The sequence below is a fragment of the Notechis scutatus genome, chromosome 1 (assembly GCF_049901735.1).
Source record: "Notechis scutatus isolate UNSWTSFEM ecotype Mainland chromosome 1, rNotScu1.2, whole genome shotgun sequence".
In the NCBI taxonomy this organism is placed as follows: Eukaryota; Metazoa; Chordata; class Lepidosauria; order Squamata; family Elapidae; genus Notechis; species Notechis scutatus.
The window spans coordinates 255,479,784-255,498,527 of NC_142009.1; the positions used below are offsets into that span (position 1 = coordinate 255,479,784).

The 18,744-nt window shown below is 35.4% G+C and overlaps 1 protein-coding gene across 1 annotated transcript in view; it reads right to left on the reverse strand.

Annotated features, from left to right (window-relative positions):
- SLC17A6 (solute carrier family 17 member 6) overlaps positions 1-18,744 on the reverse strand; it is a 63,960-nt gene that overhangs the window by 30,869 nt on the left and 14,347 nt on the right. The window lies entirely within an intron of this gene.

Here is an 18,744-nt window from a genome sequence, read left to right on the forward strand (position 1 = left end):
CTCAATTAACATCACAGAAAAATGTGATCATTTATCTTTTTTGTACCCTTCTGCTTTTAAAAGTTTCACAACAATCAAGATTGGAATACTTCTTTAATAACTTATTTATTAACAATATGGTGCCTACTGAAACCACATGGGAACAAAGTAAGTTCATTGTCTTTGGGTCATGGCTGATTCTATAGATCTCAGCTGTGATCTGCATGGTCTTGGACAATGAGAATCATCTTTTCATGAATGGCTACTTGGCTGCATATGGAAGGACAAGAGAAACTTCTGATATATAGAAGATTGCAGCTGCAATAAATTGTTCATACATCTGGGTGCTCATAAGGGATCTCTGTAAAAGTAAAACAGCTATTTCTGGTTATTCTTTCTTTTTAGTTTCCATTCTTTCATTACTAGTCTATCTGGAGAGTCAATGTAGTTCATACAGCTGGGTGCTCTTTAGCCATCTCTGAGAAGATCCCTAGGAGAGGAAATGTAGTCAAACATAGTATTCACCTATACAGAGTTGCTGTGGAGTTTTTCCTGGATCTTCCATTAGTTCAGTCACAAATGTATTATTCTTTAATTTGAAAGAGAAATATATCATAGTTTTTTAACCAACAATAACAATGAATTAAACAGAGATCCAGGAAACCACTCATTAAAGTGAGAGGCCCCTCATCCTATTTTCTGATGTAGCATGTGAGTAACTACATTTCAGGTTTATGGGCTAACAGGATCCTTTCTCTAGAGTCTAGACCAGGGGTCTCCAAACTTGGCAACTTTAAGATTTGTGGACTTCAACTTCCAGAATTCCTCAACTAGTCATGCTGGCTGGGCAATTCTGGGAATTGAAGTCCACAAGTCTTAAAGTTGTCAAGTTTGAAGACTCCTGGTCTAGACTCTACACCTTCAACTACGGAAAATTTTCTGGGAATAAAACAGATGTTAAAGAGTTATTTCTGATATTAAGAACAAGACCTTATGTGGCCTTCTCAGTATTGTCTGTTCAGCATCTCTACTTCTTTTGTTGGTCAAGTGACTAACAGATGGAAGAGATGCAATATTTTTTGCTTTGCATAATGGTTTTCCCTCCCTAATGAGGAAAGATCTGTGTAGGAGATTTTGTTCTTGCAATCAAGAAATTGAAGTTTCTTGAGAATATCAATGTCTGGAGGCCTAAAGGATATCTGCAAGAATTCTAGGAAGAGAAATGTTAATCTACATCATTTTTCCCTGCCTGATTGACTGCTATACACAGGCAGTACATGTAAAATGTCTGATCACTGATGTTTTTATCATCAAATCCCAGTTTGTCTTTTCCACATAGCTTAACATAGGTGATCCATATACTTTGGCTAAGGTTTATATACATCTGCAAAGTACCATAAATTAACTGCAAAGGTAGCTGGAATTCTTTTCTCTACTGAAGTATTAGAAAGTCAGAAGAGACTGGAATTTCTCACAGGACTGCTTTAAAATTTATTTATTTTTTAAAAAAATTGGTATATTATTTTTGGTAGGCAAAATATTGCCTCAGGAGACCATCCCTTTCCTCACATGTCCCCAATCCCATTCAGTTCTCCCAACAGCACCAGGACTGACTGCATAACAAAATAATCATATTAATAATTATCTGCACAATAATGCTATTTTATTTCATATGTATTCCATTAGTACTTCTAGGTCTTTCTTAACTTTTTTTAAGAATAGAAACCTATACATACATTTTAAATAGGATTTATGCAGCCACTAAATTCACAAAATGTGACTCTAAGCAGCTAATGTAAGATCAGGAACAAGAGGGTTGAAACCAAACACTCATACATATATTAAACTCATTAAAATAACTGAAAATCAAGTTGGTAAATAATCTTGGGGAAGTTATGCAGAGAACCTTGGTAAAGTCTGAGGAAAAAAAGGCTGTGTGTGTGTGGGGGGGAGCAGGTTTAAACTTATCCTGTCTTAATTCCCTTTGGTATCTGAAGGAGGGAAGGAAAAATGCTCTCAGACTTTCAAGGTTCTTGAAAGTAGAGTTCTAATAGTTCTAATAGTAAAATCATTTTACTGTGATTCCAGTAGAGAGAAGTTCCCTGAGGACAGGCTCTAGCATGAGTCTGAAAGCTTGGAAGACTAAAACCCTGGTCCTGGTGGTCAACCCAAATTGGATCTTGCAATATTATCCTGGGACTTGTATATTTGCTTTCATTTGTCTAATAGTTCTCATTATGTCTAATTCCTGACCTGGCCTACCTTGAATGTGACAGCAAGTCACTGCAGGAGAAAGTCCCAAGCTGACCTTAGTTCAGGGGTGTCAAACTTGGGTCGTCATGGCATCATCATGTGATGTATCAGGACTTTTTTCCCCTTTGCTAAACCGGGCGCGGGTGGGGCCAGCACAGGATGCAACCGGGCTGTGGGCCACGAATTTGACAGCCCTGCCTTAGTTGATCTCAAAAAAGTTAAACAGATCACCTGGTTGATACTCAGTTAACAAGCTACTAGGAACTTCTAGGACTATAAGCTATAGGTATCCCACAACAATGAAACAAGATATAAATATCTTTTTCATAAAAACTATATGGATGTGTCCACCTATACCAGTAATCGAATTCAGTTTGAGAAGACTTTTCCTTCAACAAAAGCCTAGCTTCATCAAAATCTCATTTACATCTGAAAACCTACCTCTGAGATCCACACAAGAAAAAACTTAATTTGTAAAACTAAATTATAGTGGAATTAGAGTCGTACATATCCACAGCACAAAGATTTGAGATGTTTTTAAAGATATGCTTTATGTGCAAGCCATATTATTAGGAACTAATATTAAATTTTCTATTCCATTCCAACAGTATGAATGATTCATGGCCAATCATTCATACTGTTGTTCATAAAACACAATTACATATTCTGTAGTTGTGCTGATAATACAAAAGGATGGATATTTTACCTGGCAGTATAAGTTGTCCCCCCCCTCAAATACAGTGTTTACCTTTAAACTCAAAGGATGCTTAGGTAATAGAAGTTGGTAATCTTTTTTAGGTGGCAGAGCATCTTAAAAATTTTATTTTTTAAATATAATATATGAGCAGTTCATTTTAGGGAGTCCCCTCTTGTCCTTTGTCTACTGTATATGTAACTGAACCTGTAAATTGTACTATGATTTGCCATCATACTAGAGCCAAATTATCCATATCTTTAAATTTTGATATTGAATATTCCCTAGACAGTCTGCAAATATTTACTAAATAGTCCATATCTGTACTTAACAGCTACTATTTTACTTTTAAGATGGCTTTCAAAAGAGATTAGATAATATCAAACATATATTTCTCATAACATAGTACCTAATTTTTGGCATGGAATGGCATTTCATGTTTAAGTGTATGTGCAAATGATATGTTGCAACTGAAATCCAATGGCTTACAAAATAGTTTAGGCTTCAAACATATCATAAACTAAGAAAATCCAAAGTTCTTAAATATCATCCAAACTAAAGAAAAGACAAAATTTTGATTCCAAACTAATAGGATATAAGAAATTTTTGAATAGACTTTTATATGTGGTTAAATTGTTCCAGCTCTAAGCAGGGACATCTATATTCCCTTCTCAACAACATTATTTTTACGTTTTGTAGTTCAAGATTGCAGAACATTTTGCTGCCTTTTAAAAATGAAGGAAAATTATTTTTCTGGAATTTGTTAAGTGTTTTATTCCATCTTTCTTTCAAGAGCCCAAAGTGACACAAATAATTATGCTTTCTCCCATTTTTTTCTGCACAACAACCCTGTGAGACACATTTAGCTGAAAGAGGCCCAGTGTCAACCAGGAAGCTTTTGTGAATGTGGGTATCGATTTGTCTTCAATGCATGTATGGTTCTACTGGAGAAATATTTAATAGGGTCAAGATGTTGAGATCTCTTTAATTACAAATCTCAACAGAGATATGGCAAAGAAGGATTAAGGTAATCTTGGTTTTTGACATACTAGATAGATTGTTAAATTTGAGCTCAATGACCTTTATTTATATTACAAGCATGATCTCTGAACATACTGAATAAAGTGCAAAGAGACATAGAGTAGATCCTTATATGGTATACATATACTTACAGAGATCTTGCTGTCCGAGGCAGGGGTCTCCAAACTTGGCAACTTGAAGATTTGTAGACTTCAACTCCCAGAATTCTCCAGCTAGCTATGATAAAGTTGCCAAGTTTGGAGACCTCTGGTCTAAGGTTTTAGCTTGCTAATCCAATGGTATCTCCAAAATGCAAACCTGAAATGGCATCACTCACAATGCTATGAGCAAGAACTAGGAATGCATATTTAGTTCTTTTTTTCTAATAGGAATGACAACCTGTCAAAGACTCTCACATGGTTAATGCAAAGCAATGCAATAAATAGCACTTCAAAATGGGAACTAGCATATGGCTCTACTCTGTCTTCAGAGCTTTTCTTTATCTGCATGAAACTAGTGGGAAAGATCATCAGAAGAGCTGAACAGTATTATCATATGATATCCAAACCATAAGTCTATTACATCTTCAGTAATTATATGCCTTCCCTGGCTTGCAGTGGGCAAAGAATAACAATGTCTTATTAAAGGATGATACATTGAAACCCAGTTCAGATAAAACTAAGTTGCTTATTGTGAAGGTCACACACAGAGAGAACTGTTTGTTATGGATGAGATCATGGTCATGAAGGAGCAGGTATATATCCAAATCTTCAGCTTTCCCAAATGGAACTTTGATTGATTGGCCAACATTATCCCTTCTTGGAAGAAACCAGTTTTAAAACCATAATGCATTCATTAGAAACCACTACAAAGAACCTATATACAAAACTGAGCTTGTGCCAAATTTGGAAATGTATTTAATAAAAAACTTAACATCCCAGCTGGTTGTATTGGCTGACAACATCTTTTCAGATAGAAATAGAAATGCTTCCTTATTTTTAGAGCCTACTACCAGTACCTTCCCTGCTCTCCATCTTATTCACTGAAATAATTTGAGAAGGAAAGGTTGTGTCTACCCTCCATTCTTTTGAAATCATTTCCCAGTTGAGCTGGGAAGCATAATCTCTTTATTAAGTTTCTAAGGCTGCTAAAGCTATACTTCGCTTTTTTTAAGCTTTACAGAAGTAAATTCAAACTTGAAATGAGGAATGTACTGACTGTGAGAGCTATTAAACAGTGGAAGGACTTGTCTACAGGATTCATGGATGATCAGTCACTGGAGCTTTTCAAGCAAATGTTGGACAGTCTGGGATAATCTGAGATTTCTGTACAGTGCATTGAGTTGGACTAGAAGACCTCAACAATGCTGTCCAATCCTATGGTTCTATGACACATTTTTAAATGGACTTCTGCCTTTTTAAAAATTATTTTATTGCTGCTTTATATAGAATTTTTGATATTGCATGTTTAACTTTTGAATGTGATTTATTTTAAGCCCTCGAACAATATCAGAAATTGGCAGTATAATGTAACACTTGAAATGATTAAAAATAAATAGCAAAAAAAATTCATCCCCCTGAAGCATATTTCTCAGCAGATTCTATCCCTAAAGGAACTAATTTTATGATTTGGAAACTGTCAGAGAATGGATGAATCAGAGAAAAATCACCTTCTACAAACATGTTTCCAAACATACAGATATTCTGTGGTAGGATATGCATTGCAACTGTAAATCAACAGCATGGGTGATGATTTTCATGTCAGTTAGAATATGACTATGAAATACAATCTTATGAAAAGTTAAAAGCACTGATACTTAAATCCAAAACCTGCTTGCCAATAACTTGGGAATAATACAGTCAAACTAAATGTTCTCCAACATATGGATTAGAGTATGGAAAGTCTTGATGAAGATTATCTACTAGATGAGGTATATACTTCAATGAAGTATACTAATATTTTTAAAAATCTATTTTGAACAATGCTTAATTTTAAAGGAAAGACCTTAATTTCATTCTTGCACACAAATGCAATCCTTGTTGAACAAACAGGAGTTCTTACATTTGCACAGATGTGAATATGTTCTAACAAGCCATTCTCATTTTAATGAGATGTTAATATAGCAATAGTACTTGATATCAGACAATATGAGGTCCCTAAAATGTACACATTTCTAAAAATGTGTCATAATGTAATTAACTCTTCTTTTTGTAGCCCCAAAATATACTTATAGACAACTCACATAATAGTTGTCTTCTTTCAAGTGTTCAATTATTTATGAGGCAAAGCTTTTATAAATCTGGGGCTTTCACTACAGCAAGGCAGCTCTTCACTTATCTGTCAATAAAATGAATATTTTCAGGGCTCCTTCTTTGTCAAAAGCCCCAGAGAGAAATACCATGGTGAGAACAATTCAACACTACTAAACATATTTAAATGGATGCAGAATACAGAATAAAAGAGTTGGAAGGGACCTTGTAGATCATCTAGTCCAAATCCTGCTCAAGCAGGAGACCCTATACCATTTCTGACAAGTGGCTGTCCAGTCTCTTTTTGGAAACCTCCAGTGATGAAGCACCCACAACTTCGGAACTCAAGCTGTTCCATTGATCGATTGTTCTCACAATCAGAAAATGTCTCCTTATTTCTTGGTTGAATCTCTTGATCAGTTTCCATCCATTGCTCCTTATCTGGTCTTTGGGTGCTTTGAAAAATAGATTGTCCCCCTCCTCTCTGTGACAACCCCTCAAATATTGGAACACTGCTATCATGCCACCACTGGTGCTTCTCTTCACTAAACTAGACATGCCCAGTTCTTGCAACTGTTCTTCATATGTTTTAGCCTCCGGACCCCTGATAATCTTTTCTGCTCTTCTCTGCACTCTTTCTAGAGACTCAACATCTTTTTTATAGTGTGGTGACCAGAACTGGATGCACTTTCTAGGTGTGATCTTACTAAAGCTTTGTAGAGTGATACAACAAAGTTATTCATAACCATAATGTTATATTAAAAATATTATTATTCCTACTGAGTCAATATGCCTCAAGTTAATTAAATTTATATATAGATATTGCAACCATTCACTGGTCATTGCCAGTGTCAGCTGACCATACATCTGTGTTATGCAAACTAAAAAGAACAATTGGGTGACAAGACAGACAGTGATTCCCGAACAATAGGAGGATAAAAAGAATGTTCTATCATGCAGGGTATCCCAACCATTGTGTCAAAATGAAAACTCAGCCTAGTGAACCCTGCTATAAAGTACACAAAATAATATAGAATCTGTTGCTAGCTTTGGAATTATAGAATTAGACTTTTCTAGAATTAGAAAGAAAATGAATTAGAAAAATTGTACAGCTTGATTTAGAATGGCAGAATATTGACCAGTTCACAATGCTTTAAGGGACTGGAATAGCCCTTCCACAAACAACAGAAATTGGTGGATGGAATGGACTAAGATTAATGAGACCTCTCTCTGGAAAAAGAGGGGGATCATTTTCACTAATTTCTTCTTCCTGCAGTCAACCAGACCCCCTTTCTAGAAAGTTCCCTAACTCACAGAAACAACATGGAGTTACAGGCAGATGAAAGATGAAATAGAATATGTTTTTGTTTCTTTTCCTCCCCTATAATCCATTGAAAAATAGTGATTTGTAAAGTATTCTACTAAAACTTATTTATATCCTGTCCATCGTGGCTTATAGTTTGTGTTGCAAGCATTAGCTTGATGCCATTTGCCCACTAGCAATTTATGTCATCTCCTAGAATCATCTTATCATTATCATCCCAAAATATATCTTCAATTGTATTGAAAACAGGGTTTATTTCACCTCACTCTCAGCTGGATTATGCTATGAAAATTCTTTTATCATTTATGAGGGGAGAAAAATATCCTGAGACAAAAAAAAGACAATATATAAATAAATATATCTATTGGGGATTCTTCAGCAGAGTAGATATAATTGTATCGGGGGCTGAAGGCTACAAAGGGGAGAAATCAATACTGATAGAAGAAAATATGTGTAGCTCACGGTTGAACTGTGGAGAATTTTGTGCTCTCTGAATTTGGTTATTTTCTTGAAAATGTTTCATTATTAAGATAGATGACACCATCCATGCTACCTTGTCAGTGTTCGTAGGATTGCTCTTGGTGGTTCTTTGATTAGGCTGTTGTTTAGCTTGTTTTTCTGAGTTAGCGGTTCCTATATTGATGTACTGTTTACTTCATGATTGATGGTACAGTATTAATCTTGGTGTTAATATATGATCATCTGAGTATTGATTGCTGCTGAGGAGATATTTTGGTCTTTTTGTTTCCTTTTTGGCTTTTTGACTATCTCTTTCAAATGATATGCAGATGTTGTTTACCTCTATGTATCTGTTGATGGCTGATTTGTCTACATGGCAGGCTTCCAGAAATCCTCTAGTGCTTGGCTTGCTTGGCTTGGCATAGGTTACTCTCAGTTTTCCTGATGAAACTATAGCTAAGTCTGTCCATGTGTTGTGAAGTTGAGTTTTCATCAGTATTCTGTGATATTAGTATGTGTTCATGGATGCACTCTGCTAGACATTTGCTTGTTTGTCCAACATAGTGGCTGTTTCAGTCTTTACTTTGTATGTTGTAGAAGATGACTCTTATTTTTCCTTTGGGGCTGCTGGATCTTTTGCTTTACTTAGGATGTTTTGCGGGGCTTTAGTTACTGTGTGTGTTATGGTGATGCCATGTGGTTGTAATAGTCTGTTGGTGGTTTCTTAAATGTTTTTGATATATGGTAGCATTATTCTTTTCACAGCTTGGGTGGTTGTCTTGCAGTGGGCTGAGTGATCAGGCATTTTTTGATGAGGTTGTATAAAATGGGTATCCATTTTATTGGAAGATGTTGTATATGATCGGTTTCCTTTCCCTGGTGTCCAGGGTTGCTGCAATTTGTTTGTGCTCATCTAAATAGTTTGGTAATGAAACAGCTGTAAGAAAACAACTCACTCAGAGAACACCAAGCATTTCAGAAAAATCAGTGAAAATCACAACCTATATCCTCTCTCCATCGAGAGGATTCCAATTCTCTTTAATGAAAGAAGTAAGCATGGTATATAAAATCATACATTGCAATGTCCTACCTGTCAATGAATACTTCAGCTTCAACCATAACAACACAAGAGCACACAATAGATACAAACTCAAAGTAAACCGCACCAAACTTAATTGCAGGAAATACGACTTCAGCAATAGAGTGGTCAATGTCTGGAATACTCTACCCGACTCTGTAGTTTCTTCCCCAAACCCCAAAAACTTTAACCTTAGACTGTCTACTATTGACCTCACCCCTTTCCTAAGAGGTCTGTAGGGGGCGTGCATAAGCGCACCAACGTGCCTACTGTCCCTGTCCTATTGTTTCTCTTATTCTTTTATTTTTCTTATATGTACTCATTTCATGTATTCACAACTATGTATACATTTATACTTATTATCTTGTAAACAATTGGCAAATCAAATAAATAAATAAATAAATAAAAGTTGATCAATCGAGAGCCAACTCTGGATTCAACTCACTGCATGATTCATAGTATTCTTTAATTATTACATTTCACAGTCTTCTCAAGGATTCTTAAGACTGCTTACTGCCCTTTGTCCATCTTATGATCTGAGATGACCCAGTGAGGTTTCTAGTGAAAAGGGGATCTTAAACTGAATAACAGAGCCCTCCTGTAACTTTTGCTACTCATTGAGTTTGTTTTAATACTCCTGTTTTGTAAAATGTATAGCTGCTCTGAACATTATTTGTAAGTAGGATATAAATACAAACTCTGAGCATCCATCATGATAATTCTTCAAAGTTACAAAGAATGTTTTTTTTATATTTTAGACTTTTAATTTAGACTTTTAATTTAAACATTTTAAATTAAAGCAATGTACATTTAAGATGGTAGCTATAATTACACAGAAACAATAATAATAGCAGAACAGCCTTCTTAAACATAGGGGTTAGGCAAGAAAAAATACACATCTTATTTTTTAATTGAATTTAAACTATATATTCAATTAAAAATAAGAGAACCTTGCAAATTTCATTTGAAATAAACAATGAACTTTAAAGGCTTTAAAAGATGCATAGTTTTGTACAATTTCTGAAGCTGGTATTTCACTTCTGAGACTATTCTCACTTCTTCTTCAACATTCATCTTGGATCGGAATTTCCTCATCTAGCATCTGCCTTGAATGTTCCTGCTTATAGTGTGGGTGTAGTGTTCCATGCACCTTGGCATATTGTCATGCTCGCCACCTGAACATGGAAATGTCTTCAGACAATGTTGGCTCTGTTGGCCAAGAAAAGGAGATGAGCACCACCCCCTAGAGTCAGAAATGACTGGACAGGACAAACTTTTACCTACTGTGGGTAAATACAGTTATTACCCTGTAAATCCATGTTCCAGATTCTCCTATTTGCTTATCCAAGCAGAGTAGGAATTTGTTCTGCCAGAGTTGTCCAAGTCTAATGGTTTTGGTATGCAAACCAAAATCACTATCAAAACTTGTTTGTGGCTTTCTGCCTTGTTTGGACAAGCTAGCTTTGGTAAGAGCTTACAAACTGAGTGTAAATGATGACAAAGCAAAAGTAGAAACAGGACTACTAATAGTTGGGAACATATCAGCAAGAAGAAAATTCAGCTGCTCAAAATTCACCTTTTTATTTCATCTACCAACAATAATCTGGCCCTAATTTCATTTTAAATGGTGCAGTGGAGGTTTCTGATTGCTTTATAAAGTTGTTAAGTCTTCAACCCTTTGGATATTCCTCCCCATCTTGACTTTATTTATTACGTGCAATAAATATTGACTGGGTGGGTTGGCATTCCAATTTGTACAGCCAGGAATGGTGATGGATGTACTATATAACAGCAGTTACTGTACTATTCAGAAGCCAAGTAGAGTAAAAATGTTTTGAGAAGGGGATTCAGGAGTTCTAAAATATGAAATGAACATTGTCATTTCTGCAAGGCTATTAAAGCATCATTTTTGCTCCTTAAAGCCTCTTAAACTCTAAAAAAAAAAGTCCAGATTTTTTTATCCCATCCACTCTGATGACCCAAATGGATATTGTATATGGCCCCAACCTCTACTTTAACGTGCCCCCAATAAAAGCACTAAGCTCAAGGAGAGCAGCAATAAAGTTTGCTGTAGCATCCAAGCTTAACCTCTCCTGAAAAATGCCATCTTTATTATTTGTTCAAAGAGCTATATCCAACTCTCACTTTGAAGGAACAACCTGCCTTCCTCTCTATCCAGATACCATAGAAAGTTTCCAAGCTACAATGTATTCTTTTTCATCAAGACAGGTTCCCTATTGACTCCTTCCATACCATAGTGTTGTGTACCATGTGCAACCAAACACTTGTACGCGGTTCCAGAAGTTTATCCCTCTATATCCATGACTGGTGGAGGGAAGGATTCAAAAGAGGCAATGAGGCAAATGAGCATGCAATTAGTATTGAAGATGGGGGCTGGGATAAATGGATTGAGCATTACCCCATCAGATTAATGTTCTTGCTCTGCCTGGACAAATACTTATCTAGGCAGAATGGGAGCATATTCTGGCAAAGATCCTGGTTTGCGCATGCAAACCCTCTTGCCCATCAAATTTGCTTGTGAATACAGGAATCACAATCCAGTTTCAGAAATTTTACAACAGCCTTCTCCAACTTTACTTACTACCTTTCTTTGAAGTAAGAAAAAATTATATCTCTAATCTATCATCTATCTATCTATCTATCATCTATCTATCTATCTATCTATCTATCTATCTATCTATCTATCTATCTATCTATCTATCTATCTATCTATCTATCTATCTATCTATCTATCTATCTATCTATCTATCTATCTATCTATCTATCTATCTATCTATCTATCTATCTATCTATCTATCTATCTATCTATCTATCTATCTATCTATCTATATCATTTCTGTTATCTCTAGCTAGCTAGCTAGCTAGCTATTCCTATTTCTTAACTGCCCATTTTCCTTAGAGAGGGGCTCTGGGCAGTGTACAATATGTTTTTTGTAAAAGTTTTTTTTTTTTTTAAAAGACAAACACTAACAAACATAAAACATCAACATAAAACCATCTTCCAAAATACAGCATGTTGGTTGGTAAATTTCTTTTGTGCAATGTCATAATATCAACAGTCTTCCCCTTCCAAACTTATACTCATATTACATAAGTGAACTATACATATTATATTGTATTGTATTATTATTATATCATTATTAGACTCAATTATAAATTCACATATTTCTTACTGAGCAAATCTAAGTTTTAACAAATCTGAGAACATACAATTCATTTCATTATGTTCAGTTATATAATATCATTACATCATATTATCTTACATGTTATACTATTCCTTTTTATAATATAATTTACTTCTCTATTTTCTTGTCTAACCATTGATAAAATAAATCCCAAATTTTATAATATTCTTTATCTTCTCACTCTCTAATTGCTAGTGTCTGCAGTGTACAATATTTTGTTTGCTTGTTAAATTTATTGGCTGCCATAGTATCACAGGGTAACAATATATATGCATTATTTCAGCACTAGCACACATTAACTTCTCCATGTTGGATCTGAGATTTGCCTGTTCATGGGAATAAACATAGGAACCAATGTAATTGAGCCTACATTCCACAGTATAAGTGAATGACTGGAAAATAATTCAAAATAACAGAACTGAAATGGCCTTGAAAATCACCTAGCCCAGCTGTCTGGGCACCATCCTGATCTCAATTGTCAAAATTCCCCAAACTATATAATATGTGTTATGAGCTTTGCCATGTAGCTGAAAATTGAATAAGGCTGACCTACTCCAACATGGTGGTGAGGCTGGAACTAATCATAATACTGGATATATGAAATGTCCACAGTGCCAAATAACATATCTGTTAAGAGCGGGACTTCCAGGTATGACCTGGAAAGTCTCTTAAAACAACATATAATACAAAAGACCTTTTATTATTAGAAATTTTCACCTGGAATGCAGCCCTTCTTTCCATAAACTGTAAATTCTGGTAAATCCATTCATATGGGATTGTAATAGTGAGGAGCAAAAAAAAATACTTATTTTATTTAAAAGCATTTTTAATGCTGTAATCTAAAACATATATTAAAATGTGAATGCTTGGGGATTTTGCTAGGAAAATTTGGTGGACCTCCGCCTTTTCCTTATAGTTTTTTTCCTTTATAGTTACTCCATTTATCCATATCACATGGATAAATGTATCTTACATACTAAAATGCTTCCTTGTTTAGTCTTCTTATATGATACAATCAGAGAGGCTAGAAAGTCTGTCAAAATTTATTTTATATAGGAAATCATTGAAAAGAAAGAAACCTTACAGTATTCACCAGAACATGTATGTTTGAAGACACATATGCTTTTAGTAGTCAAATAACTGCCAAGAAAAACTACAGAAATAAAATATTAGGATTAGTGAGTATTTCATCAATGGAAGGTTGGTCTCCAGCTTGCAACCTTTCAAGAATTCAGAAAGTAGCAACTGAATCAAATTATATTCTTGCAACTGCACAAAAAAACTCTCATCAGGCCTTAATGCATTTATACAGGGTGGATGCTCCTCCAATTATATGGCTTTTTTTCCACCTTGTAATAAATGCGTCTAGATTGTAAGGAAATCCTTTTCAGATGTCATGTGGAGAAACCCGTATCTCAATTAATTTTTTTCTCACAAAGAGCATGTTATAGTAATTTTATTTCTGGCTCTAGGATTTGAAGCATAATAATAAAATGTGTAAATGTACAGGACAAAAGAAAAACTCTGAAAAACTTTTGAGAATAACACTCTTGGAAGTCGAAACATTGATTGCCATAGATCATGCATCCTAAGATATCTAAGATGAGAATATTATACCCTAAATTTGTCCTTAAAAGTATGTGTCATGATTATCAATAAATCTACTTTCCAGGAAAGATACTTAAATTTGACAACACTGTGGCATATTAGTACATGAAATAGTTGTTACTTTCAGGATGTATTGGGCATTCAAAGAGCTTTGATATTTAGGCATCATATATACTGTTATTCTATTTTACAGCACATAGATTTGAAAACAAGCCCCATTAATGCAGAAGCAGGACCTATTTCTCAAAAGCCATAGAATACATCCCCAGGGAAATATTTCTTTTTGTTTATTTGAAGAGTGACAAGTAAATTTGAATCAGTATAGACTTAAAACCAGTTCTGAGGCTGCATATAAAAGAATTGCTATAGAACACCAGTCTTATATATATTTATGTGTGTGTTTTTTCCCTGTCATACATACATACATACATACACATACAGAGAGAGAGAGAGAGACAGAGAGAGAGGGAGAAAGAGAGAAAGAGAGAGAGAGAGAAATGTGATTTAAATATGTCAATACATGATTTAAAATGCATGGATTCCTGAGTATTTTTTTTAATTAAATAAAAATAAACTAAATAAAAGATAGTACAATGACCAGCTTTAATCATGTGAATCCCACTCTAGCTGTCAAGTGCATTATTTATTACACTGTGTATTAGCTGTCATTTTCTGGTTATTTGTGGAGCAGCTGCTCCATGCTTTTCGTTGATTCCCCCAATCCCTAGTATTTACACATGAACACCATGGATCAGCCCCTTCCTGTGGTTCAATAATAGACCGCATGTTTGGCATGAAAATTGATTCCCAATATCTTCACTAGAATTAAGAATCAACGTGGTTGGAAATCTCTAGCAAGTAAGAATGTGGTCTGGCCAACGGTCTGTTTTTACATATGGAAGCTGTAAGCCTGTGGTGAGCTCTCTGGGGGAGTATAGTGCAATTACAGGGATGGGTCAGTCCATAACACCAATGTTAAAGCCCAAGTGCTGCTACCAAATAAGCCTGTGATACACAGTGAAAATTGTATAATCCTTGGAACTTAAAGAATACCAAAACAAGCGGTGCTATGCATCAGACCTACCTTTACAAGGCCAAGCAAACCAAGATTTTTTAATCTGTTCAGCACAGACTACAAATCAGCCGATAGGACAGAAACATAACAGAATTGTGAGCTGTATGTCTGGATGCATAAAATCCCCATAGAATCCCTTCCTCTTTACCTCCAAACTCTGATTTAATACAGTGTTTTTGTGTATCATACAGGAAACACAAAAGAATGGTGCAGTGGCCTAGAGGTGGAACTCTCGCCTCACAATCCAGTTCGATCCTAGGTAGTTCGATCCTAGGTAGAGGCAGATATTTATCTCTCTGGTCATGATGAGAATATATCTGCTGAATATAACTCTGCATTGGTGAAAGGAAGGGCATCCGGCCAGTAAATTCTCAGCTCCATTTAGTTGCCCACTCCAAGGAAAGGGTTTATGGGGTTGTTAAAAGAAGAGGATGATACAGGAAACACAAAACATTCAAGATGGTTTTCATATTCAGTTGCAAATATTAGCCAGACACAGTGTGCCTAGAGATGTATCGCTGAGGAATGTGCACTAGAATCAGCAAAATAGGAAAAGCTGAAGACCTTTCTAAAATAAACCCACATATGCAAAAGTATTGCTATTTTCCCACATGAAAGTTCCATATGCTCAGAATCATAGTGTTAAATGATCAGACAAGCTTAAGTAAATTTCAGATTTAAAAACTGCCATGTTGCATCGGAGCAATGCCTCATCAAATCCACTATTCTATTTTCACCAAAATTCTCATTGCAAACCTAGAAGCAGGACAAGACATTCTGTTCTCCTGCTTATATGTTCCAATAACTGACTTGAGAGCAACTTGCTTCAACTGCTGGATATAACACATATGTTTTCCAGTAGCCTTATTATCCTGCATTGATTTGTGTCTTTTAAAGCTATCCACATTCGGATGCCCAAGACCATCATCATTTATTCATTCTTCCAGACAGCCAATCAGTGCAAGAGACTGTGGGAGATTTGATTTTGCACTTGCCATCCTTCACCTTGGAACAAAAACAACATTTAAAAAAAATGCCATTGTGGTGTGGAAAGCAGCATCACCCACACACATTCCTTTATGCCTCCTTTTCACCTTACCCATGTATGAGGGGAGGTAGAAATTTATCTTTGCTGCAGATGTCAGTTTAAATACTTAACTATCTGATTATCTACCTTGGAGATACTTGGAAATAAATGTAACCCTCATAGGGTTTGCTGGCTGGGGCAACCAATGTTATCTATTGACACAAGATCCCTTCCCTGATCGGTGACTCTTGGCTCACACCCGATAAGCATATATGATATGTGAAGTTATATTTGCTGTGGTTATTTTAATACTTGACAATGCTTCACAGGTCAAATACTTACATTTAGCTACATTTTCTATTCAATGATCATTGTCTTAATTTGGAAGTAGCTATTTATATTTATAACATGTCATTAAGTATCATGGAGTCTTTGGCTAATATATTTATTTCTCTGCCCATCCATAGGTATTTATTATTGTGAAGAAGCATAAAAGCAGATGCTGGTCCTGGATTGGGGGTGGGTGGGTGAGGGATCCTGTTGTTTCCTGTCTTCCTTTGTAAGAATTTTGTTTTTATTATCCTTTTTAAAAAGCAATGAACAACAAACAATGAACATTTGTTGGATCAGAGGTTGTGCGTGCTGGCTGCAGGGAAGCTAATCTAGCAAAGATAAATTTCCAAATGTGGGGTCCCACATTACAGTCACAAACTGTTTTTGTAATAATATTTACATAAGTATTGCATTTCCCTGGCATCTAAATGCAAAACATGCACTGGAAGAATATGCATCCAGTTTGAAGGTCTTCAGTTTCTGTCCACATTATTCTCAATGAACAAATTTTAAATCTACATGTAATCATAGCTAAGTGTCACATTACTATGCAGTGATTTGCTCTCTATTGCTTTCATGTATTTATTCACTCATCAGCTGTCTGAACAGAAATCCACAGAAATGTATTTGGGCACGCCAACAACATGCCTTTGCATGCACAACATTAATATAAAAATACAAGGTTTTCATATTGACATGACTTATTTCTAGTAATACATAAGTATTAAATAAAAATATGAAAACCTAATAAGAATAAGAATGGACATTATTAAATTTTAAAGATTACTATGAGTGTCCGTAATTAAACTGATCATTTACATTTTCTACTACTTCTGTAATATTCTGTTCTAGCATAAATGCTCGTCTATGTATAACTCATACATGAATAATATTTAATTCCCATCACAATCACCATATAACCCTTTTCAATAAAACTGAGAAACAAGGGCACTGCAGCTCATTAATGGCATAATTGATTTCAAATGATTTAACTGATTTATTTATGCATCATAGATTAAATATTTGCATATCTAAACAGGTTTTAATCAAAGCTGCCCATTGTGATAAAGTATTTATTTTTGTAAGAGAAATTTGCTTACATAACTTTCAGCTTTCTATAATAGATTTCTATTTTTTTTAATTCAGTCAAACCTGTTACATAGTACTGTATTTTTTAAAAAATTAGATGCTATTATCTTTTTTGGATATTGTCCATTTTATTGAATTTCTATCAACTACTATATTGTTTAAAAAAGGTAAGTTGGGAAATCTATGAATTATGGTGCTGAGCCGGAGATCTTGAGTGACACTGGATTTAAATATTTTGCAGTCCTTACAAATAAAAGGCTTATCCTCTTTTTCTGATCAATGAGAAGAAGAAAAAAAAACCTCCCATCCAAATTGTGTATGTTCTTCACTTGGATGTGCTCATTAAAAAAAAAAATTACATAAGATACAAAACTGCTTTGATTCTGCCCAAGCTGATGTAAGAGCCGCATTGGCCCAACAATGACAGACTGTAGGTGCCTTGAATGACTCTGCTAGGATTTTATTGCCCTCAAAGACATAATTATCATTATTTTCCTATTAACCCCGAGACTGAACGGGCTAATAAGAGAGAAATCCTCAGACAGGTTCCGGAATGTATCTTACCCCATTGTGTTGGGTAAATAACATGGCATTATCCAAAAAGGCTGCAATTAGAGTAGAATTGAAAACCCTCTTGTGGCGGTTTTTCTAGCCGTGAAAACGAGCTCTTTTGAAATCAGCCTGAGGAAGAAAATAGCCACCACAGTCTGGCTTCGTCTGAAACAGAGCTGCTACCCGGCTGCCTCCCAAGCAGATCCTTTCTCTACTTCAGCCTCATCTGCCTTGCCCAGGGAAGGTCTCTGGTATTTGCACACTGCACATTGTAGTGTAAAGGTGTCCCTACAGTTCTTTGTTCATTGCACATCTACCTCAGAAAAATGCCCCCATGACGCCACTATTTTTGCTGTGTAGGAACTCCTCCACTTACTATAATAATTATAATAATTGTAATAATTGATAATAATAATAATTGAGCCCAAAATTTATGTTGCTAAGTGGAACATTTGTCAATAGCACTTAGCAATAGCACTTAGATTTATGCACCGCTTTACAGCCCTCTCTAAGCCGTTTTACAAAGTCAGCCTATTTCCCCCAACAATCTAAAATGGTAAACAATCTTTACCATTTAAACTCATTTTAAGTGAGTTTGGCCCCCATTTTATGATCTTTCTTCCCAGACCTGTTAAGTAAACCATTACAGTTGTTCAGTTAGTAATGAGTTTAGATAGATTCAGATTCAGATTAACAGAGTTGGAAGGGACCTTGGAGGTCATCTAGTCCAATCCCCTGACCAAGCAGGAGACCCTACACCATTTCTGACAGGTGGCAGTCCCATCTCTTCTTGAAAGC